Genomic DNA, 25543 nt, shown 5'->3' with positions numbered 1-25543 from the left:
GGAACAGAACAATTAGAGATGAAATCACACACCAAAGGCATCACAACATGATACCTATCTCGGGACATAGGGCTAATTGTGAATTCACGGAAGATGGCAATTATCCCTAAATTTACCTTCATTTTAAGCGTAACATACCAACAATAAAATGAAAAATGTGATCACTGTATGTATACTAAACTGATGAAGAAGACAGGTAGGAAAACTATGATAGTAATTGTTCAATATTTTAATTTCATGATATCTTTTTTCTTAGTTCTATTCAACCTACTTCTAAAATAAAGAAGGACAAGACTAGAAGAGGTAGAATAACTGAGGGGCAATGACACTAACTCCAAGTTCCCAAATAGCAGCAAAGGCCACATTAATATTTAAGTTAAGCCAAATCTGAGCTCCTCTTGTCCTTTCTCTCCACTCTTCTATGACTTAAGACCTAATCCTTGGGGTCACTCCCATCCCCCAGGCAAAGAAAAGACTCTGTTGCAGAATACAACACCCTGGTCAGACACCAAGAGAGGCAGAACCATGAATGCTCTCATTACTCATAGATTTCCCAGCTACCACAGAGATAGAAATTGTATTTCGACATGGGGAACATTCTTAATCAGGGTTCCTAATTCTAGTTTGGGGTCTTCCACCAGTTCTGTGATTCATAGGCTTTCCATTACAACAAAGGTGTTGGAATAGATAGATGCTTCCTAAAGTCTTTGCCAGATTAAGGTATCTTATTTATTTCAGACATTCCCAATTCTTTACTCCAACCACCAAAAAAATGATAATTATGTAATGTGAGAGAGGTGCTCATTGTTGCTACAGTGGCATCATATTAAAATATTCAAATGGAGGAAATTAACATATACACCTTAAATTAACAGAATGTTGCACGTCAAATATATTTACTTTTTTTTAAAAGAAGCTCCAAATCTTGAGTGTTTATTGAAATCAGTATGGAAACTCTGAAAAAGATTGATTTCAGAATTCTAATGTGGACTCACTGAACCAGAACCTCCTGGTATGACTGCCCCAAATGATCTAAGAGATCCCCAGGTGGTTCCGATGATCCTGATGTTGTCAAGTTACTGCCCTGGATTCCTAGATTATAAAATCCTTGCAGGCAGTGAGTATACCCTGTGCATCTTGAAATCTCTGTTATTTGGAATTTCGGAATATTGGAGGCACTCAGTAACTTAGCTGCTTGACGAATACCTATCTGCTAAACAGAACTTGCACAGTTTTTGATTGTTAGTGAACTCAGTAGAAAGAGAAAGAAAATATATAATAAAGGCCAAAGAGCACGTTTATTTAATGTCACATATTTATAAATAGACAAAACTGGCCTCTGCCTTAACTAAACAGAGATATAAACCATAAATCACGAATTAACTATGGATTAAGATAAACTTTTTTAGATCCTCATATTTTTTGAATGGCTCATTCTTATAGACATTGGTTTTAGCCTTTATTTTATTAATCTGACCTACGTTGTTAGCTTTATACTAATCTAAGCAAAATGGAGTTTTGAAGAGAGATACTCTCATGGATTAAACACATAGGTCATCCTGATTTATTTTCATTAAGTCATCTGGTATTTTTTCTTTATTTGTTTGCTTTTCCATTGCCAGAGGAATTAAAAGTCAAAATATAAGCTGATGTAAATCTGCCTCTGAATTAGATCCCTGTTTAGAGTCTAGCAACAATGTCAAACATCCCCTACTAGGAAGCTATTAATTCTGGAAGCAGAGGCTCAGAATGAAGAAAGGAGGTTGTGTATTAGTGTTTATTTCATTATGATGTGAAATGCACTCCTTTGCATTTAAATGAACAGAAAAAGACCGAAGCATTAACTTGGGGTTCATTAAAAGTAAGCATGAGCCTGTCCATTTATTACATTCCCCCCAAAATCTCCTCTGGTGAAAAACAAAATCACTAGTACAAACAGCTGGGTATGAGTGACGCCATGCTGCCTGAATACCATTGTATGATAGGTTTAATGTCACTTTTGTACTATTATATACCACAGAGAGAGATGCTGACTTGCATCCAGCAGGGTGGCTAACATTCTGTAGCTAATTGCATATAGCTCCATGACAGTACTGAAGGAAGGACGACCCTGTATATGTCTCAGAAGGGAATAGAAAGATATTTTGTTTATAGTCACCCATCTGTCTGGTCACAATAGAATTACATAGGAATACAAGCCACTGTTCAGTGTGTCCTTCAAGAATGATTTTCTCATTATAAGGCAACTATCGACTACCTCTCAGTACAGGCGACTGACCAGACACTCTTTCTATCTTCTTCACGAATAATACATCTGTTATTCTAAGGCTTTGACCAAAATGAAGTCTTTCCGATAGACTCCATAACCATACAGAAAATGTTGTTTTGTAGGATAAAGACTAAATTCAAATTAAAAAAAAAAAAGCTACAGGAGATCAAAATAAAAAATCAAATGTCTACATTTAAATTCATCTGTACCTGTTTCATTCTATGGCTAAAATAACAGAATGCACACTAACCTGCATTGAAAAGGGTCTAAAACAGTCTCTATCCCATAATCCTCACTTTGTAGCTGAGTGTAAGTGAGGTTAAAAGGTTCAATGGTTTGCCTAAAGTTCAAAGAGTGAATGACAGAAACTAGGTCTCCTGAAACCTGGGATCTAGGTATCAATAAGCAAGAAGATTCAGCTGAAAAACTGTTCAGTGCATTTCCTCTCACTGACGCTACTGAAATATTAATAGATCCTTAGGGACCCAGAAAGTATGACATAAAAGCAAAAGCAAGTCAACAAATGGTAGATAAGCCATCTCCATCAAAGTAACAGAATCTCTACCTCTCTTAAGGCATCTGAAACTCTCTACCTTGTTACTACAAATCTTTCCTTACAAATTGTATCTTACCTATTCAACAACAATGCCTATATCCAAGTCATCACTTGTTTACTATAAAGTCTCGTGGGTTCACTAGGCATTTGGCATACATATGAATTAATGAAAGCAAAATCCATCTGAGTTAAGCTAGTATCAAAGCAAATCTTTATTTCCATCAAGCCAGAAATAGGCTAACAAACAACCCAATGAGTATTTTACAAATGTGAGACTGAAGCAGCCCCAAATCCCATAGTTAAACTTGGCTATCTGGAGAATATAGTTAAGGGGAATAGGGATCCTTCACTACAGACTCTGGTCTAATAGATGTAAGAATAAATATGAATTCTAAATGACATTAGATTTACCCACATCTCTGTTCTTGAGGGTCTTTTTGGCTATGCACAGAAGTGCCCCATCAGCTCTTGGTTTTCCTCATGGACTTATTACGAGCGATAATATTGCTTTCCATTTTGCTCTGCCTATACATATTAGCATCCCAGTTTCCCTCACAGACTTATCGCTACCAGATATCCAATTATAATGTGTTTATCTGCTCATTGTATAAAATATAAGCTCTGTGAGAGCAAAGATTTATCTAGTTCATGTTGTGTACTCAGTTCCTATTACCTTACATGAGTTGAATGAAGAAATCAAACTGAAATGGTTCATCAAGAGGTTGAATTATAAGAAACCGTCAAATTTACAATTTTATTTTTCCAACAACTCTTACTATAGTTTACAACTTGTAAGACTCTGTGGAATAATTTGTTTCTATATAATCTAAATTATATTGTTTGATAATAAGAACCAATATTATCACATATTATTGTATAGTTTTATATAACTATATAACTAACTATATAGTTAGTTAACTATTTAACCCAAATGTACATTAACTAGATTTGGATGATAAAATCCATTTAATATAATCCTTCATAATCTTTCTGCTATCGATGGCAGGCTCTATGAGGTCCACCCAGAGGCTATTTTATCCCCAACTCCTGCATCAAGCTTCTTCCTCAAACAAAATACATTCTTAGTCATTACATTCCCTACCAACTCAACCAGAACCAACTTATCTGTGGAATAGGTAATAAAAATGCCAAGAATTATTTAAAATTTCAACCTCGATTTGAAAAATAGAATAAATCATCTGTAATTACCATCCATATAGCTGCAGACTCTGCTTTATCAATATTATGAGTAAGAAATTATCTATTATCTGTTAGTGTTCACCTAAATTACTTATTTTCACAAACCCTCTTTTCAGTTAATCAAAGGGAGGGCCATTTTGATTGCCAATCTAAGCAAGTCAATACAATGGGAATAAATGCCATCTATGTAAATGAACATAGGAGTGCAAGATATTGACCCATCCTGCATTTTGTTTCTAAAGGAGGAATTACAACTTAATTAATGCCTGCATGTGAATTATTTTGTTAAACAATAACCAAGATTATCCTTCATTATTACACTGAAGATCTGTCCATAATCTAAGTGAACGGGATTTGGCTGTTTAAATCCATTTAACGTAATCCTTGGTAATTGGCCTGGTGCATGTGGCAGGCTTTGTGGACACCCATCCAAAGTTTATTCCAGTCACCCACAAGCCTCATCCTCAATGGTAGAAGCCCTGGCTTTTTAAAGAAGTTATACATGGTTTAACTGACCCTAGAACTCTGCTATATCTAGATTTCTAATGAATGAACAATCAATCCCCTTAGTATGTTTGATCTTCTGTCCTTTTAACTGAAAAATCTGGCATTATATTCCCTTGTGAAATACAACTATTTTTAATCAGTGTTTCTAATGAGCTAATATGAGTTGAACGTATAAGATTATTTTATGTCTGCCTTATTGGAGGAATAAAAGGGAAATGTTGAGTTGAAAGTGTTTGTTTTATGTTTGACATATATAATGAATAAATAGTGGCAGAATATTCTGCTTGAAACCTGTTTCTATACTGGAGGTCTTCTGTGTTTGCACAAATTCTTAACATTTCCAGATAGTCCAAAATTGTTATGTTATCTAGAGACCCAAAGGACATGCCAAGTCTGGGACTTTAATTAAAATTTTAAAAAGAGTTTTCATTGCAGTATGATGAAAACTGTCTAGAATAATGAATGCAACATTGTACCTTGTCTCCTCTAGAATTTAAAGGCATCTATCCATAAAGCTCTAGGCACGACTGAAAGGCTGCCAGAGAAAGATAGATTAATGTGTGTCATTTAAGTGAATTTGAAAATTAGTTCCTTGCTGCTTTAGAGGGAATGTCTACTGGCATTTCAAAAAAATAATAATACAATAATGACACAATCTGCGTAATCACTTGTCAGTTAGCTTGGGTATAGCAGGCCATGAAGAAAACTGATTGTTTGAAATACACTGTCTTGGTAGATATAGATTTAATGATGATAATTTTAAAGCTAGGAATATTAACAATAAAGTTGATTGAAGCTTTTGAACATTTCTTTTTATAGTTCCAGTATTTTCATTCCTTCTTGTATAGTACTGACAGTTTTCTCAAGTGGCAAAAGCGTTATGCTTCAAATGTCATTAAAATAATAGGAAATGTGAATAATGAGCATACTTTTAGGTTTCTAATTCTGCTTAAACTAGAGTATTCAAAAGTGATTATCACCAACTAGTATTTTGTATATTATTGACCTTACATGCTGAGGCTATCAATAGTATTGCAACAAAAATGAGAGACTACAAAGGCAAAACTCTATTTTTATTCCTACTTTTGAAAAATAAAACATAATTTAAACCACAACATAAAAAATATTGTTTGATGCATGTACATTTAGGATTGCTATATATTCCTGGTGGATTCATTTCATATTATAGATGCTCTTGCTTAATTTTGATTAATGTTTACATGAAATATCTTTTTCCATCTTTTTATTTTAGTGAGCTTCTTGTAGGCAGCATCAAGTCGGATTATGTTTTAAAATTAATTCTAACAATCTCTTTCTTTTAATCAGTATATTTACACCATTTACATTTAATGTAATTATGGATCTATCAGGCTTAATTTGTAGTATCAGTGGAGAACACTAGGAACCTGTACTTCTACCCCCACCCATTGGTAACAATGCACTTCTCCCCTTCTCCTTGGGGTGGCACCAGAGGAGCCCAGTAAAGAGTAACCACTTCACCACCACATACCAGTAAGGAGGCAACCCCTCCCTCTATAGCACCAGTGGAGGCCACTGGGGGAGACAAAACCCCAGTTATCATATACTATGCAAACACTAATCAAAAGAAAGCAGGAATATATATATGTGTATATATATGTATACATATGTATACATATATATATATATTTTTAAAGATTTTATTTATTTATTTGACAGAGAGAGATCACAAGTAGGCAGAGAGACAGGCAGAGAGAGGGGGGGAAGCAGGCTCCCTGCTGAGCAGAGAGCCCAATGTGGGGCTCAATCCCAGAATCCTGAGACCATGACCTGAGCTGAAGGCAGAGGCTTAACCCACTGAGCCATCCAGGCATCCCAGGAGTATATATTTTTTAATGTCAGATAAAGTAGACTTTAGAGCAAGAAAATTACCAAAGACATTATGTAATTTTGAAAGGGTCAGTTCACCAAGACATAGTAATCTTAAATGTGCATGTATCAAACAACAGAACTGCAAAGTGTGTAAAACAAAAACAGAACAGAAAAGGAAAACAGACAAATTGACAGTTGCAGTTGCAAACTCCAACAATCTCCCAATAGTTAGCAAAATGACTAGACAGAAATTCAGCAAAGATACAGAAGAACTCAAAACAGTGTTAAACAAAGGGAATTAATAGACATTAATCAAACACTTCTTTTCAAGTGCCCACTGAACATTTACCAAGAGATCCCATATCCTGGACCATAAACTAAAATACAAACCTTAAAAAAAATTAAAAGAATTTAAAACATACAGAATATATTCTCCAACTGCGATGGAATTACAGCAGATATAAATAATAGAAAGATAACAGGAAAGATAACAGCTTGAAAACTAAGCAACACATCTCTACTCAATTCTTGAGTCAAAGAAGAACTTTCAAAGGAATCCTTTTAAAATGCATTAATCTGAATAAAAATCCAAACAGAACATACCAAAATTTGTGACAAATGGCTAAAGCAGTACAGAAAGGAAAATTTATAGCATTAAAAAGATAGATTACAAAAAAGGGAAACCTCAAATCAATACTCTAAACTCCCACATCAAGAATTTATAAGTATAAGAGCAACATAAACCTAGAGTGAACAGAAGAAAGGAAACAGTAAGGATAACAGCAGAAATCAATGAACTAGAAAACAGAAATACAACAGGAACTATCAATGAGAGATTGAGTTGGATCTCTGGAATGACCAAAAAAATGCACAAACCTTTAGCAAGATTAACAAAGGACAATTTTTTAGAAGAAATTTCATTAGAGTAGATACAAATTACCAATATCAGGAATGAAACAGGGCATACCTACATGAGTACCACTTGCTTCTCTTTGTGATATTTAATCCCTAGTATCAGGGTAACTATTGCACAATTAATACTATTCTTTAAGAAGAGCAGAATTTCTTTCTGATAGCAGTTTAAAAAGTTTAAGCTCCTACGGGAGGAATTATGAATGTCCAGTTCTTTTTTACTTTATTACTGCAACCCCAACTAAGCAATGAAATGCTTTTTGATGATGATGAAATTTTAAGTTGAAAAGTACAAAAAAATGGATATGCTCCCCAGGGTCTGGGCTATTGTTTCTTTTGTAATCAGCAGCACATTCCCAGCATCAAGAATACTGTCCTCTGTATCTTAGAGACAGTCAATATTTGCTAAATGAATAATTGAAAGAATTAAAAATTGGAAGAGGTACAAACAGTATAAATTTAAGAACAGATTAGAAGTTTAGATAAATTGTTGGATTTACTTGATTTTAGTAAAAAGAGATCCATAAGTCAGAGCAAAAGTCATTGGGAGGGCAGAAAAGTTAGGGATGAAATTTGGCTTAAGAATAAATAGGACATAAAATTCTTGCTCAAACTTGTCAATGTCCTTGCTATATTCCAAGCCCACTCACATACACAGATTACAGATCACTGGCAGTCTGCTCCGTTTGAATGAAACAGTTTCCCCTAACATTTCCCCCAAAAAGGTATTACAAAATTTACCTAAAATAACTGTAAACAAACTAACCGTAATGAAAATTAGAATGAAATATTGAATAAAAAAACTGGAGAAATAAATTCAGGTGGCTTTTTTAAGTTAAGTGATTTAATACAGTGATAATTTCTAAAAAGGAAATTGAGCTTCAATGAAGCATGCATGTCCTCTTCTACATTATCCGCAACAGTGCATGTAATCTGCACACATTTAATTAACTAATAAAACCTCTATCAGTAACATCAGGTTTGGAAATGTCATTGTTGATGACATGCTGCTTCATCAGGAATAGCTGATTGTTTTTTTTTTGTTTTGTTTTGTTACCACTAAACTACAACGGATCCAAAGGTCCTATCTAGCACTTCTACTTGTTCTCAAACATTTCTTGATTTATTTAAAATTTGTTGGGGGTTTTCCACATAGGATAAGATTTATAGAATTCTGTAAATACAATGCGCTCACGAAATCATGATTCCAAGAAAATGTGAGGCATATAAAGGAAGCACAATTACAAAGGGATTCACTCAACCACACAGTCTGTGTTCTGCTGCAGACAAATCAGGTTGCCAGCTGGACCAGAGATATATAGCATATCTCTCATTCCACAACTTAGATTGTTTTTATCCTTGTTCCCTGATAAAGGACACTTGTAAAATAATGCCATAAAACTAAAATCTTAAAGACAGAAAATAAAGTATAAACAATATTTTTCTACTTATATTTTACACAGCATAGTAAGTTTTTATTATATATTGGATCCCATTTTTCCCTGAAACAGAAGGAATCAGGGGAAGAGCCATTTGCTCTCTGTAATGTCACATGGGATAGTGTCAGCTTTGTCCAGAAAGAAATTTCGGTTGGAATCTGCTATGTGAAGAGATGGAAGCCACTGTCATTCACAGTCATCTGTTTGCTAACAGAGATCACTATCCCACTCTAAGTCAGAGGCACAATAATTGTTCTCTTAAGGTATTTAGGTTAAAAGTTCCCCTAAAATTTAGGGTCGGGGCATCTGGAGGGCTCTGTCGGTTAAGCATTCAACTCTTAATTTTGGCTCAGGTCATGATCTCAGGTGGTGAGATCAAGCTCTGCGTGGAACTCCACGATCAGCGGAAAGTCTCCTTGAAATTCTTCCCCTCTGTTCCTCCCCGCTGCTCATACTCTCTCTTGCTCTCTCAAATAAGTAAATAAATCCTTAAAAAATAATAAAATAAAATTTGGGGGTCTACACTTCATTAAAACACATGTACATGATGAGGACACTTACACTATCAAACATGACACGTCTCTGAATCACACAAGCATAAAGAGTAATTCTTGTTGGTTTTTATGGGCAAAATACTTGACTACCAACACTGAGGTGGTGAGAATAGGTTTGGAGATGAGGGACTTTGGATCAGATAGAGGATCTACAAAACCAGGTCAACAGAACTTGACACATGACCAGATATGGAAAAGAATGATCCAAGAGAATGAATTCTATTGCCAGTAACAACAGATTACAAAATCCCCAGCACTTATTTCAAAATAGGTGTCAGGGAGGGTGGAAGAGAAATCACAAGTTCCCCCTTGGAGGCATGAACTTGCAAGTGACTACAGAGGTCCTAATGAAGCCATGTTATAGGAAGTCACATGAGCTGGTTCACAGCTGAACAGAAAAGTCAGAAACCTGAGCTCAAAATGGGGTTTGTCACTGACATCTCTACATACACTGTATGTAAACATCAGTATATGTATATGTCCTCTCTACGTATTCTATATTCTGACCTACCCATACATAGAGATAAAATCAGTATCAATATACAGACATACATAGGGATATACGCACACATTTGTGTGCCTAACCCCAATACAAGGAGGACCAAGATATATGAAGTTGTTTTACATCTCAGAGGTAGTTCGTTTATGTCAAGCAACACTCACTTAATTCATTGTGTTTACTATCCCATCACTTGGCTAATGGAATAAAGAAGGGGAAAAATGCTACTAAATGTCATACCACTGCAATGTGTAGCACCAATAATTAACCCTGAACAGCAAGTTCTTTTAATATATTTCCTTCATGAAAAGTGGAAACATTAAAATTGTCTTAGTGTTTTGAAAATTATTAACTTACCATGTATCATGGTGATTTTCTTACTAGCTGCTCTAGCTGTATGACATAAATTCTCCATGAACTTTACTTTTCAGTTCTAATTTCTGCACACGGTGATTAAACCAAAAATCATCTTTTTCTCCATTCAACAAGAATTATCTATTTGGCAATTTTATTAGTGATATTTACTAAGGCACAAAACCCGACTTCATTTAGTGCTCATGAAATGTCTTGGTAGAGATGCTAATAAATTTTGCAACCATTTAGGAAACAGCCACTCATCAGTATAACTTTGATTTCTAACTGTCCTGACCTCTCTTTTCACCTAAAAATGAATACATGCACTATTAGGCAGAAGTCAGCGGGGCGCGGGAATCTTGGAAACTCGCATTTGCACTTGCTAAGCAATGCATTTATTACAAAAGATGCACGGCGCTTAAAATTTTAATAGCCACTTGAGTACTCCCTTGAGAAATATTTATTTAGGACAAAATGTACCACAGTTGCTTCTTGAAGATTAGACAGGCAAGGTAGAACATTAGAAAATCCTTTCTCCCATGTAAGATGGCAAACCCCTCTTTATTGATAAAGTCACTTCCAAATTCTTGTTACCTCTCCATTCAATCAATCCAATTCCTCTTATATTTATTTGCAATTTATTACATGCCTAACAGTATTTCAGGTTGAACTCCATCATGTCGTTGTTTTTTTTTTTAATCAAAGTCACTAAGATAATATTTAATATATTTTGGCACATTTCCTTTGAGGTTACTTGGTTCTGAGGTAGCAGGAAATGCTTCCTTCCACCTCTATGCTCTCCCCTCCGTTGGGTTCACATCCTTTAATGATCGGAGAGAGTCGATCACAGCTAATGTCTTTCTGGGCAACAATACTATAAGTACGGATCCACCACTTGGAAACTTAAAGCAAAGGAGTGGTTTGGGAAGAACCAAAACATGCTAGATAAACAGTGGCAGCTCCAGAATTCCTCTCTGGAAAAGCTCAGCAGAGGTAATCTTATGGATAGAGGAGCTAGGGGCATCGAATGAGCTTGCTCAACAAACACAGGGGTTTTCCAATGATTACTTACTTGGAGTGGCCTGGGAAAGGGAACTGACAGAGCTATTAGGCAGCTAATGACCCCCCTGAACATCCCCCACAGTACCCCAACAGTAGAGGTAATGGAAGTTACTTATAAGCAAAACAAAATTCACCTTTAAGGACTAATTCACCATTTATTGAGACTTGAGAATTAGTATAATCATCTAGCCACAGGTAGAAGATAAACAATGGAGAGTCAACAAAACACTCCATTGCAATTCTGAACAGAACCTTTGCCTTCTCTTAGAATTCTCCCAGTTGTCATAGTCAGCTTTGACTGGCAAGTCTCCGAAAGAACACACACCTGGGGACTTTGCAAATTCCTCCTGCCCTTAGTGAAGCTGTGTTTTCAATGCCCAGGGTTTTCAGCCTGCCTGCTACTGCCATTCCACTATGTTCTATCCCAGCATCTTGGCATTTGCACTATCTTACACCTCAGAGTAGAATAGGAAGCAGTTCCATAAGCAGCCAAATCAAGATTCTTGTTAGTTATACTTTGGGGGGGAATTTTTAAATCCTGTTGTTCCTGTTCTGAATATATGTAGTGCTTGTTCCTTGTAGAAGGTTTGGGAAACATTTTAAAGGTAAAGGGGAAAAAATATGTATTTAACCTCCTATATCCCACAACGCAAGGATAATTAATGACTGTCAGCCTCTGGTCTCTATCTTATGGCTATTTATGACACGATGTTTATTTCCCTAAGAAAGTTTTTATGTCACAGACCAAGTCCTATATATAAGGAAAGGAATTTCTTTGGTCTCGGGAGTTTGTGGGAAAGAATTAGAGACATAAGCAGAAGAATCAGGCTGCCAGAATCGTCCTCAATTTGGCCTAATTTCTTGGAAATATGGTGGGAACAGACAGAAACCATTTACCTTTGAATATTTCTCATGTTCAGAACTATGAGGAAAACTCCTGGCTCCTCTGGTCCATGCATGGCAGGAAAGTTTCAGGTCAAACACACAGAAAGGAGCATCCAGAGGTCTGAACTCAGGTGAAACCAAGAGCACTGCAACCAATGATTAAGGGATAGGCCACCTGAGCCAACGAACAGTTACACACCATAGCAGGATCTGTAGAACCAAGCCAGAGGTGGTCAGCAAGGGATAGACTCAGGCTGCAGATTTCAAGAAAAAAATGCAAGCCAGGTTTCAGAGGACAGAATCAGACCAAACATTCCAGAGTGGATGCAGCACCCACACCCCAGAACCAAAGTACCAGCCCTACAGAGAAGTCAAAATAATCAAAGGCTCTCCACATCCCTTCCGAGAGACCCCTAAGTCTTCCCCCATACAACAGATCTTGGGAAGGAAGGAAGGGAGAATAAGTATGATAGGGAGTTGAACTCTGAATTTACCAGATATGTATCCAATACAGAGTGTTTCCAAGTCAAAAGCTACCTTGGAGGACAGTGATACAACAATGATTCCCCTACTAAAGTCAACCTCCATCCCACTACCACAGTCTCTACCGGCAAGACAATGGACTCTAGAGGAGATTAATACCAGTTACAGAAAACTCAAAAGGTTCTATTTTCCTGAATACCTAAATGTAGGAGTTCAATTTTTTATTCACACACACATACCGCACACCCACACACGTACACACACACACATGCACACCCTGCACAAGAGTAATCTCATATTTCATAAGTCCATTGTATTATTTTATATGCATGCATGTCCTTGAAATGTACTGGCTGTTGTCTAAACTGATCTCTCATTCTGTGTTAATCTTTGTGTCTGCTTTTTTGTGATATGTTTTTGTTACTTACTCACAAATCCACTCTGGGCCCTGGACACCTATCCTGAGGGCCAATGTTTTTAGTACCACCCCCCAACTCCTGTCCCCCTCACCCTCCACTTTAATTACACAGACTGGCACAGCCACGTTCCAGTCCATCCTCTAAACCCCTACCACAACCTTATGCTTCACTATGCTGATTCTCTGAGTGTTTTTCACTCTGGGGTTTCAATGAACCTTCTGGGCTCTACTTCTGCTCAGTGGGAGACATCCTTTATCCTGCTCTGATGTTTTTAAATTGAAGACAGTAGCTTCTGGAATGACATCCCTTTTCAGACTCTCTCTAGGAGCAAGAAATTTTCTGTACGATAGTGTTTCTAAATTTCTCCTTTGAAAAATCTTCCTCTTTTCCTGATGACTTGGAGTAAACTGTAAAAATTCCGTGTAATATTGGATCAGTGGAGGGAGAACAGCTTGTATTTTGACTGCTTCTTTTCAAAAACATGTTTAAAGTTTTAAAAATATATATTTTCTTGCCCAATTACCTATCATTTATCCAATCCAGTAAATCACACACACCAAGAAATCAAATGTTCAAAACGTTCAGCATCTACTCTGCATCAGAATCATATGCCATGGAAAGACCCACATGTTCTGTGTTTGTAATGCCCTAGACTTATCTTACCTTCCTCCGGGTAAATAACCATCTGGATAACCACTGCCTCAGACCTATCACGTACCTTGAAATGAAATGTTTATTTGCATTAGCATTCAACTTTTGAATTCATGCTTCCATTGCCTCGGAAATCCTTTCCATGTTTTAAAAGCTCTTCAAAATGTATTTAGCATTGGGATGCCTGGGTGGCTCAGTCAGTTAAGCATCTGACTTTTGATTCGGGCTCAGGTCATGACCTCAGGGTTCTGAGATTGAGCCCTGTACTGGGCTCCAAGCTGGGTGTGGAGCCTGCTTAAGATTTTCTCTCTACCTCTCTCTCCCTGTCTAAAAGAAAAATAAAATAAAAATAAAATAAAAATGAATGCAGTTTGTGCACTTTCTATATTGAATATTTATTATATCTGTACATCCTTATTATACACAAATATACATACATATATAAATATATAATATATATTTATATATAATTTATATAAATATATAACCTATATAAATTATATAAATTAATTTACATATAAAATATTTTATTTCTATATAAAATATATATTTATATTTTTATTTATATATAGATTTGTTTGAGAGAGAGAGAATGTGAGAGAGTGAGCATGAGAGGGGGAAGGTCAGAGGAAGAACCAGACCCCCTGCCAAGGAGGGAACCCGATGCAAGACTCGATCCCAGGACTCCAGAATCATGACCTGAGCCGAAGGCAGTCACTCAAGCAACTGAGCAACCCAGGCATATATATATATATATATATATATCACACTTCATTTTATATTATATATATATATATATATTTCATATATATATCACACTTCATTTTTTTCTGCATCCTCCCAATTCCACAAACTGCATTTTTACAATTAAAACACTCTGACGGGTACAGTACCCATTACATAGTAATGCACTAAACACTAGAGGGAGGGGCAGATATGATCAAAAATAAAAACCCTTACTCTTAGGAAGTTTTCACCCTTATTGAAGCCACGTGATATAAAATGAATAAATAGTGAAATCATTTTCCCAAGTGACACGGAAACTACAACAAAAGAAACCTGTCTTTCAAAGTATTCCCCCTTTTGAGTTAAAAACAGGTCAATTAATTTTAGGACCTCAAGAAATAGATATTGGATGATGCTGCATCTCCCTCCATGATAAAATTGGTTTCAAATCTCTATGCATTGCTTCAGAATGGAATCTTCCAGACAGGCTTCAGAGTCAACCTGCCACTATTAAAAATTGTGGGATCTTTTTAACACCTCTGTCTCCTTTTCCTCATGCATAAAAGGAGTTGATCATATCAACTACCTCATAGCACTGTAAGGATTAAATAAGAAAATGCAAAGAAGCCTCTACAATAGTCTCTGGCACACCATAATTGATCCATACATGTTCACTGTTATCATGAGGATTGTGGAGGTCCTTGGGAGAATGAGAGTGATTACCAGTATCATGTGTCCCATGAGAAAGCCACTCACAGGTCACTTCCAACCAGCCACTGTCTTGTTCTTTTAAGATATATGTGAGTAAGACTTGATGGATTCTCAGATCACATCAACACTTAAAGTCAAATTCGCGTGTGAACCAAAGAATTGTGGCATTCAGTTATAGAATGTCTTACATTTTTAAGATAAAAATATTCATTTTCCCAGAGAATACTGTAGTGCCAAAAACGTTATCTCTCGATGGAGACAGCATCAAGCATTGAACAGATCACTTTGTTAGGATTCTATGAACCATTTTTTTTTTTTTCATCTCCTCTCTATTCACAGGTAATTCAATAGCCAGGTAATGAGAGACAAACCTCATTATTGTTCCAAATAACTAAATAGGGGGGAAAAGGGGGGGGAGCCAGAAAAAGACATTGAGCCATTACAAAATTGAACAATTTTATTTACCAGTGCTGTTTATTTCAGATTTAGCTTTTAAACCGGGCAGACACGACCCAAGGCACACCAAACCACCCAAGAGAACCCGAAAACTCTTTCTGGCTTGGCTTGCAGAAATTTCGCACATGATGAAGATGATGAAGGTGATTCACTCTGTTTGAGGGAAAGGGAATGGCCAGTCTTGATTTCACGGCCACCAGATACATCTACCCAGTGGAGGAAGCTGGGGGAGATGTAACACATGCAAATAGCAGGAGGAAATGGACTTTCTCTTTTCTTTCTGTTTTCCAAAGACTTCAGATTTGGAGTTGCCACTCAGAGATCTTACCTAGAGGACTCATCCAATTCTCCTAGTGCTTTTTCCTGATGTAGCCTGGTGACCTGGCTCTCATGCACAAACTCAGTTCTATATAATAATCAGATACACATTTCATCCTTGCATCTGTATCCATCTCCCAACAAGTCAATTCCATGCACTGGTTTCAACACAATGACATTATCGACATTTCTCAGCTGAAAGGCTCCTGCAAATACCATCCAATTTTCCAGCTCTTTCTGAAAAGATCAAAAGATACACCTTGCATAGTAGACAAGAATTTACACTGATGGCTGTCTTTTGTCTTGAATACTAATGCTGCTGGCAGCATTTGCCTGGAGCTAACAGGTAAGTCTCTATGATAACTAACTGCATTCAGTCAACTAGAGCGACTTTTACTGGACATGAAATATGTTTGTGCTTGTGAATGCTTTTTCAGCTTGAACAACCTTGAGGCAATGATCTTCAAGACCTCCTAATTAGGGAGGTTGGCAATCAAATGAGAAACCTTGCCCTTGGAAATCAAACACATGTCGTGCCTGAGAAGGAAAAGCCTTCTTCACTGGATCATGGCTCACATTTATGGAAGAATTTGCTATTATAGGCACAAAGACTGAAGCTCTTTTCCACAGAGTTCTTTCTACAAACCTTGTTCTACAAACCTTGTTCAAGGAAATTATCTTGAACCCTTGCTCTACTGGAGACAAAAGAAGTGTGTTGTATTTTACACCGTATTGTTTAGTTCGATTGTAAGGTTTCTTTTAATGAGCTAGAAGATTAATTGTGTGAATTCACCTAAAAGGATGATGTTATTTCATGCAGCTTTACTCGTTATCTTGCAACAAATAAGGACCAAACCTCCTTCTGTATCGCTGGTTTCTCTGCCAAGCCCAAGCTTATATTTGCAACTGGTTATAGGACATGAGCCCCTGCAAGTGCACCAAGCACAAATCGACAAGTAAACTCATTCTCTTCCCCCATCAGACCCACTCTTCCTTATACCACCAGTCTCTCAGTCCTTAGTGTGCATTTTCCCCTGCCTCCTAACCCTTCCCTTGGGCAGACCCTTAAACCAACCACAGCCCAATATTTCTCCAACGTTTCTCTCCTCAGTATTTCTCACATCCTTCCCAGTTCCTTTCTATTTCCCTCCAGGACCATCCTTCCTTGGGACCTCACTGCCTCCAAATGGGACTGCTCCCATGGTGTTCCTGCTCCCAGTTCTCAGAACCAGACTCCATTCCCTAAACTGCTACCCACTTATCTTCTTAAAGCATAGTTCTGCTCTTACCTCGTTTCTGTGCTCAAAGTCCTCCAAAACAATCCAGTGCCTCTGGAGTTCAGAATCATTATGCTGGGAAGGACTTCCAGTGACATCCTTGTCTGGCTAGCCAAATTCCAAATATTTCTTCTGTCAGTGATGTCTGAATGCCAGTTCTTTTGCTCATCTGATGTGGCCCCCTAAGTGCTCACATTTTCCTATTCTCTTCTTTAACTGCAAAATCCTACTGAACCTTTAAGTCCAATCCAAGGTCTGCCTCTTCCATGAAAATCCCTTCCAGGTTTGCCCAAATTAATAAGGCTGCCCTCCTTTGAGTCTAACCACTTTTGTCACATCCTATTTTGCCTTGTGTCACCTAGGTTCTTGCCCTATTGCCTTAGTTTGGTCTCACATCCTTTCCCACCCAAGCAAGAGTCACATGTGTCTGATGAAAATGGCTTTTTAACTGCTAAAAATGCTCTTATCTTGAGAACAGTGTCTCCTTATGTCAACTTAAATTGGAAGGAGAAGAGAAAGGAAAAGGTAAAAAATGGGTGGAAATGATAATATTTATCAAGAGGTGAATACTGGCTGCTTATTTCTGAAGATGATCAATCATCCTTCCTGCCTAGAATCAGCCCAGGGCCAGGTCATGTAAGGAATGAATCCTTCCTAGCTCCTGTGGCATCACAGCCTTGTGAACAAAAGAACTGTGAACAAAAGAGCTCTTCAAGAATTAGTTTTTGAGTCTGCTAAATATAATTGTTTCCATTCATCTTTTCTAATTGGTAAGAACAGAAAGGGGTTAAACTGGTCCTGGGATTTCTGCCTTTCCCGAAAGTTCCCACATGCTTCTTCTAGCTGCCCGCTCAGATCCTCTTGCTCTCACAGACCTTACACACACACACACACACACACACACACACACACACACACACACACCCAATGGCTGGACAGAGAAATGTCGGTGTAGCCCTCTTCACAAACTGAATGTCTTCAAACACTTTATTCTACACAAACCTCCTTATTCAACACAGAACACATGTTGGGATTTTTTTCCACTTTACATCCCACCAACTTCACCAGGACTTCTGGTGGTAACTTGCCTCTTAAATTACCTTAGGATGATAGCGGTGAACAAAAGCTGAGAGTCCCAGTTCCCCTTGGCCTGTTGAGTTACGAATCCATGTGTCATTCTATATTTCTACTCACCATCGCCCCCGCGACCAAATGTGTCAGACCTGGAACCTTAAACTTAAATCTTGGGGAAATAAAGTAATGGTCAAAGCAAAAATGCTTCAAACAAAGGCCTGGGGTTTGACTTATGAGCCGAGCTTCTCGGTTCTTGTCGGGTTCTTAGAAAAATAGATCACAATACACTTAATCTGATTTACCAAATCAGTTCCTTGGAAAAGATCAAGAGTTCCATTCATTTCTCCTCAGATTATCTATCAAGAAACACACCTTTGTGACTAAAAGCTATTATTTGATATAATATTCTTCCTTTGTAAAGACATAGATGGATTTTGTCGGAGACGGATGAGAGTCGGTGCAAGAAAAAGGGAGGCTTGTGAATATTTACATCCAAGCAGTAGAGAGGGAATTCTAAAGGAGTGAAAATGGCAGGGGACATTAAACATAATAGCCAAGATTTCCACCCAAGTTACCTATAGCACTTAAGTGAGTAATCATGTGCCAAAAAACAGAGGACCCAGAGCCTGACATGCTGCAGAATCCCATAAATCTAGAAGTCCTAAAAATGCCAAGTAATATACTAACCTAAAACAAGCGATCGCTCTTCATTTATCCAGAGGCTTACTTCTGAATACCTTCGGAACACCAGGTGCTGTTCTGACATTGTTTTGAAGAGCTTGGAGTATAATGGAGGAAACGAATGCGCACACCGGTCATTTCATGAGAGGTTAACCCTACAACGTCATGATTAGTTGTCCTTTTTGGATGTTCCTCCCCTTCCTGAGTTTTGGGTGTTCCTCTTCCTCCAGTGTTAGAGTGTTTCGACCTGAGCCCTCGGCCTCACTCTTCTCTAGCTGTTCACGGTCTGTGTGATCTCATCTAGTCCCATGGTTTCACACACCATCTAATGCTAATGACTTCCAAATTCATACTTCTAGCCCCTATCTCCAGATTCCTCCTTTGCAGGTCTAAAGGCACCATAACCCAGATTCTAGATTTCCAGTGCCTTCAAGAAATCTATGCTGTTTTTTTTTCTTTTGCTGTAAAATCGACCCCATTCATCACTCTCTTTTTTCACACCTATATACAATACCTCGACAGATTGTGATTAAAAGTTATATCCAGGAAAAAAAAAAAGAAAGAAAGAAAGTTATGGGGAGCCTGGGTGGTGCAGTCAGTTAAATATCCAATTCGTGGTTTCAGTTCAGGTCATGATCTCAGGGTCATGATCTCAGGGTCCTGAGATCAAGCCCCACATCAGGCTCCACACTCAGTGCGGAGTCTGTTTGAGATTGTCCCTCTCCCTCTACCTGTCCCACTTGTGCTCTCAGAAGAAGGGAGGGAGGGAGGAAGGAAGGAAAAAGAAAAGAAAGTATGTCCGATATCCCATCATTTGCTAACATCCTTGCCTAGATTCCCCTATCCCAAGCCAACCCCATTTCTCATCTAAATCAGTTTTTCTCAAACTTAAAAGTTTGCACAAACCACTTAGGGGTGTTGCAGCAGGCCTGAGGTGGGGCTGGAGGGTCTGCATTTCTACAAAGGTCCCAGGAGATGCTGATGCTGCTGGTGCAGAGACCATACGCAGGATAAGGAGCAAGGACGGCAATAGTCTCCTAATTGCCTTCTCTACCCCATCTCCACACTTGCCCCTATTCTACTCATGGGACAACAGTCAGAGCAACTGTATGTATGATGTAAATCTGATTAAGACACACACCCCCACCCTGCCTCAAACACTCTGAAGGCTTGTTACATAGCTTAGAATAAAATCTAAAGGCCTTATCATGTCTTTAAGGCTCTGCATAATCTGGCACCTGCTTACTTCTATGAATTCACCCCCTTCCCTGTTCCTTCCCTCATTTTATTCCAAACAAACCAGTCCTTTGCTGATTTTCAAAAATGCCAAGCACAATAATTCTTCAGATCATATGAATATGATGTTCCCTATGCCTGGAATATTCTTTTTCCAGAAACTCACATGAACTGTTATCAGTTACTTTCTTCATGTCTCTGGCCAATCTTCTTTCCATGAACTCCACTCTGACCATCCCATATAAAGTCTCCCGTGCAGCACACATAGGTATACACACATACACTTTCCAGATCTTACTTGTTATACCTTGTTGTCTCTGCAACATTCATTACAAACGAATAGCCTCAAACATGACAACTTATTGAAGACAGAGACTTCCTGTTATTTAGCATGATAGGAGCTCTATAGATATTTACTGAATAAATGAATATACTTTTAAGTATGATATAAACTGATTAATTTAAAAAGAGATTCAGAGGCACATACTACAGTCTATCATTTTTGTCAATGTCCCTTGTATATTTAATGCTTTCATTATATAATGAGACTTTAACACACTCTAGAATATGCCACTGAATGAATTTCAACATGACTCAGCAAATCCAGTAACACTTTTTCCTCCTAAAGAAATAATTAATTTTTCACTCTGCTTCTCTGTTGGGGCTGGAGTTAGGGAGTGTGAGTCCACTGAGACTAACTCATTTTTCTGGGATGTATCTCATTAGAGGGAAAGAAAGAAAAAAAAAAAAAAAAAGCTGGTTTAGTGGTTATAGAACAAGCTTTGGGATCCATCCCAGATCAGTCAAATACGAACTTGGCTTCCTCAGCTATTAGATAGGTAAAATAGCACTACTTCATAAAGCTGTTTTCAGGAATAAATTGGATAATGCATGTAAAGAACTTGGCTCAACCAGCCAAGCGTTACTATGTGCAAGAGCAAACAAACATATGCAGATAATGTGCGTAAATTGTGAAACTTCCCATGGAGGCTTCAAATTCAGCAAATTCAATTCAGACTAAAAAGTTATAAAATGTAATTTGCCAGAATTCACTAAGCTAATATCTCAATTGTTTGAAATGTTAGATTCTTCCTTTAAGAAGTAGTAAATTACTATAATCTAAATAACCTTACGTAATCCCCAATGATGCATTAACATTAATTCTCGAAATGCATAATGCTCAATTTCAAAAACAATAAGCACTTTGTAAATTGAATTTTATTAGAACACTGGTACACCCATTCTTTTTAAAAATAATTTGAGGTGAAATTCATATAACATGAAATTAAACATTTTAAAGTGAATGATTCAGGGGCATTTAGCATATTCATGATGCTGTGCAAGCACCACTCTATCTGGTTTCAAAATATTTTATCACCTTAAAAGAAAATCATATGCTCATTAAGCAATTACTGCTCAGCAACCCCGCCCCCCAATCTCGGCTACCAGCAATCCGCTTTCTGTCTCTATGGATTTACTTATTCTAGAGGTTTCAAATGAATGCACTGATAATATAACCTTTTGCATTTGGCTACTCTCACCTAGCACAGTGTTTACAAGGTTTATCAATTCATACTTTACATTTTAGTATGTCAGTACTTCCTTTTTGTATTAAGATTTTTTTTAATTTATTTGACAGAGGGAGAGATCACAAGTAGGCAGAGAGGCAGGCAGAGAGAGAGGGGGAAACAGGCTCCCTGCTGAGCAGAAACTCCGATGCGGGGCTTGATCCCAGGACCCTGGGATCATGACCTGAGCCGAAGGCAGAGGCTTTAACCCACTGAGCCACCTGGGCGCCTAGTACTTCATTTTTTATGGCCAAATAATATTCCACTGAATGGATATACTACAATTGATTTATCCATTCATCCACTAATGGTCTTTTGGGCTGTTTCCACCTTTTCACTATTGTGAAATGTACTGGTATGAACATGCAAGTACATGTTTGAGTTTGGTGCCTATTGTCAGTTATTTTGGGCATGTACTGAGGAGAGGAATTTCTGAGTCATACAGTAATTCTATCTTAAACTCTGAGAAACAAACAAGAATAAGTTTTTGAAGTATAAATGGTATCTATCACTATGAACTATAGTCGGCTCAGAGACCTGTGTTTTTAAAGTGTTACAAAGTAATATAGAAAAAAAAATCATATATTAAATCTATCTAGTCTTAATCTGGGCATAGAAAGTATATATATAGGGGCGCCTGGGTGGCTCAGTGGGTTAAGCCGCTGCCTTCGGCTCAGGTCATGATCTCAGAGTCCTGGGATCGAGCCCCGAATCGGGCTCTCTGCTCAGCAGGGAGCCTGCTTCCTCCTCTCTCTCTGCCTGCCTCTCTGCCTGCTTGTGATCTCTCTGTCAAATAAATAAATAAAATCTTTAAAAAAAAAAAAAGTATATATATATATATATATATATATACACACACACACACATATATATATAGTGTGTGTATGTGTATATACTCTCATTATGTATATGTGTATATATATGTATATACATATATTTGTATATGTATATAGTATGTGTGTATATATACACACACACGCACGTGTGTGTGTGCACACACGCGCACGTGTGTGTATATACATACCTATACACATACAATTAATGTTCTTAAAAAAGAATTTGGCAAGTGTAAATCAAGAATATTCACAATAATTATTTGAGGCACACTTGGTAACTGGTTGACAAAGAGGTAAGTAAGTATGTGGTCTGATATTTCCTAAGGTTGGAAAACCTACAGAGTTGTCATGGACAACTAACGTAATCCTTGTAATACTACAAATGTCAGTTTCTTTATCTGCAAAACTCTGATGAATCTATAATTCCACAGCTTCTATTTAAAATGAATATTTTTTTAGTCAAATAATTGAGAAGTAGGAAATGGGAAATTATTTTCATCTGAATGTATACAATGTGTGTCACAGTGTTTGTGAAAGAAAGGGAAATGTAGATAATGACCATTTTTGACTACTAAAACATGTCTAAGATTTTCATCTTAAAATAATCACTTTTTATAGTAATCATCCACTTTATAAGATAGCAAAATGTTTCAAAATATTGTATTATAATCATTTTTATAATAGGAGTCACTTTATATTTTTATTTTATATCAAAATGCCTGAGATATTAATTACCAAGATTAAAATATATTAGTTTGTTCAACTGCAACCAGTATCATGATCAGGATAGAATTGATATTCTGCCTGTTGGGAATGCCACTTGCTATTTTTCAGACTAGTTTAACATTGTTGCATTTGAATTTTTTTTTATAGGTATAATGACATTGTTCAATTATAAGAAATGTCTTTCTATTTTCTATAACCAATTCTGCTTCTTCCAAATATTTCATAAAGGCAATGTTTATTATTGATATATTTTACTTTATAACAAAGAAGCTTCTGACCCAAATTCCTAGGATCTAGCTACATTCCAGACTTCATTTACATGCTATTTCTGCTTCTGTGAATGTGTGCCTGTAAATGAATGTATGTGCATGATTTTGTATCTTCATCTGAAAAGCAATAAAGAGAATATGTGAAATACAGCTCACAAATCAATGGGGCACTTCTCACCTAACGGGTTTATTCAAAGTCACTGTGATAGACAAGGCCATGAAGACGAGTTAATGTCTTCTTAATATTTGTTTCAGCCTTTCTCACAAGGCTTAAAGCGCAAACATATAAACACACTTCACTCTAACAGAGGTTCTCTGGGTCTTTACACAAAATATTCTACAAAGCAGGTATGATTAGTATAGATTACGATTAGCATAGAGGAATGCATCGGAATAAAATTTTGGGCCCTAAAGTTCCAGAACCACTTTGAGAGCTCCAAAGCATTGTAGGTCAGTCCTTTGCAATTTTATATCCAAGAAAATCACTATATGCAATGATGAATGTGTGTTAGAAACTTTAACCAAAAATATTAAGTTGCACCTTAATGATTAAGACAGTAGAGGGTTTATTTTCAATTAGCAATAATCGCGCCTTGGATAAACCTCATTGGCTACAATACTACCACTGCACAAAGCTTATTTTCTTTTAAAATAAAAAATGGTCAAGTATGCCATAGTCCTATGTTCTAAGTCACTGAATTCAGCTTAATTTCCTCATCTGTAAAATGGTCAATTAGAATAAACACTATTTCATATTTCATTTGTTGGTAAAATTAAGAGAGAAAAACTCAAAGACTCTTACCCACAAAATTTCAATAGAGTAAATTAACATTTTTATATCAGCATTTTAACCCAATATTTGACATTAATTACATACTTACCTAATGGCTGTTGAATTTGGTTCACTAATATTTATTTTGCATAGAATTTTATATTTTGTGTTTATTTTTATAAATATGCATGTATATATATTTAATTTATATACAGAGAGATTCATTTATATTGAGTTCAAGTCATCTTTGGCACAAAAAAATTTGCAACATATTAGTATAAAGGAGGAAAAATTAAAACTGGTTCTAATATAAAGAACATTAATACTAAGATGAGGTAGAAAACTCAGTCAATTTAAAATACGGACTTTTCTGCAAAAGTGAAGAAGCATCTTTTAGTACTAATGTAAGTCTTCTTAGAAGATTGGTATAAAGCAAAATACATAACTGAAACTTTCTAAACATGTTCCCTTGAAAGTTTTAAACTTTGGAATATCTCCAGACCAGATGGGTTAGTACAAATAATCTGTCAAATTAGTCACACACAGAATTTATATTAAAATAATAACCTTGGATATTTTTTCTAGGGCATTACACATTTTTATATTCAACATTTCACCTAGCCTACAGAGAAAGAACCAATCCATTTAATGAGTAAGGCTCTTTAGAGTTTGTGAACAGGGGCGCCTGGGTGGCTCAGTGGGTTGGGCCGCTGCCTTCGGCTCAGGTCATGATCTCGGGGTCCTGGGATCGAGTCCCGCATCGGGCTCTCTGCTCAGCAGGAAGCCTGCTTCCCTCTCTTTCTCTGCCTGCCTCTCTGTCTACTTGTGATCTCTGTCAAATAAATAAATAAAATCTTTAGAGTTTGTGAACAAAGCCAAGTCAATTTTTTTGAAACTAATTAGTATTTAAAACAGACTGGATTCTTGAAAATCTCCTTTCTATCATATTTGTCAACCGCACAATTCAGTGACTTCAGGGGGGAAATATTCTGATATGTTCTGGAAGACTACAAAGTAGATCAACAACATAGTCCCTAAATTTTGGCAAAAGACTCAAAGAACTTGTTAAATCAGCTCCTAAGTTGACAGCAATTATCAATACATGTCAAGTAGGACCTTGTTCATTTCTCTTCTGAACTAATAAAGACCCAATTTATGTTGGTGTCAAGAATATAACATACTGAGCAAAAGTAACGTCACCTCTCAGCACATCATCCCACCAAAAACTGTGACTGCAAAATTGAGGCTAATG

The 25543-nt window shown here is 36.9% G+C and overlaps 1 protein-coding gene and 1 pseudogene across 1 annotated transcript in view; both read right to left on the bottom strand.

Annotated features, from left to right (window-relative positions):
- The window catches only part of GPC6 (glypican 6), a 1108998-nt gene that overhangs the window by 972409 nt on the left and 111046 nt on the right, over nucleotides 1-25543 (bottom strand). The window lies entirely within an intron of this gene.
- Nucleotides 23999-24156, bottom strand: LOC125096514 (uncharacterized; annotated as a pseudogene).

This window comes from Lutra lutra, chromosome 3 (assembly GCF_902655055.1).
Source record: "Lutra lutra chromosome 3, mLutLut1.2, whole genome shotgun sequence".
Lineage (NCBI taxonomy): Eukaryota > Metazoa > Chordata > Mammalia > Carnivora > Mustelidae > Lutra > Lutra lutra.
Note: the sequence above shows the minus strand (reverse complement) of the source record. Positions and strands in the feature narration are given on the sequence as shown.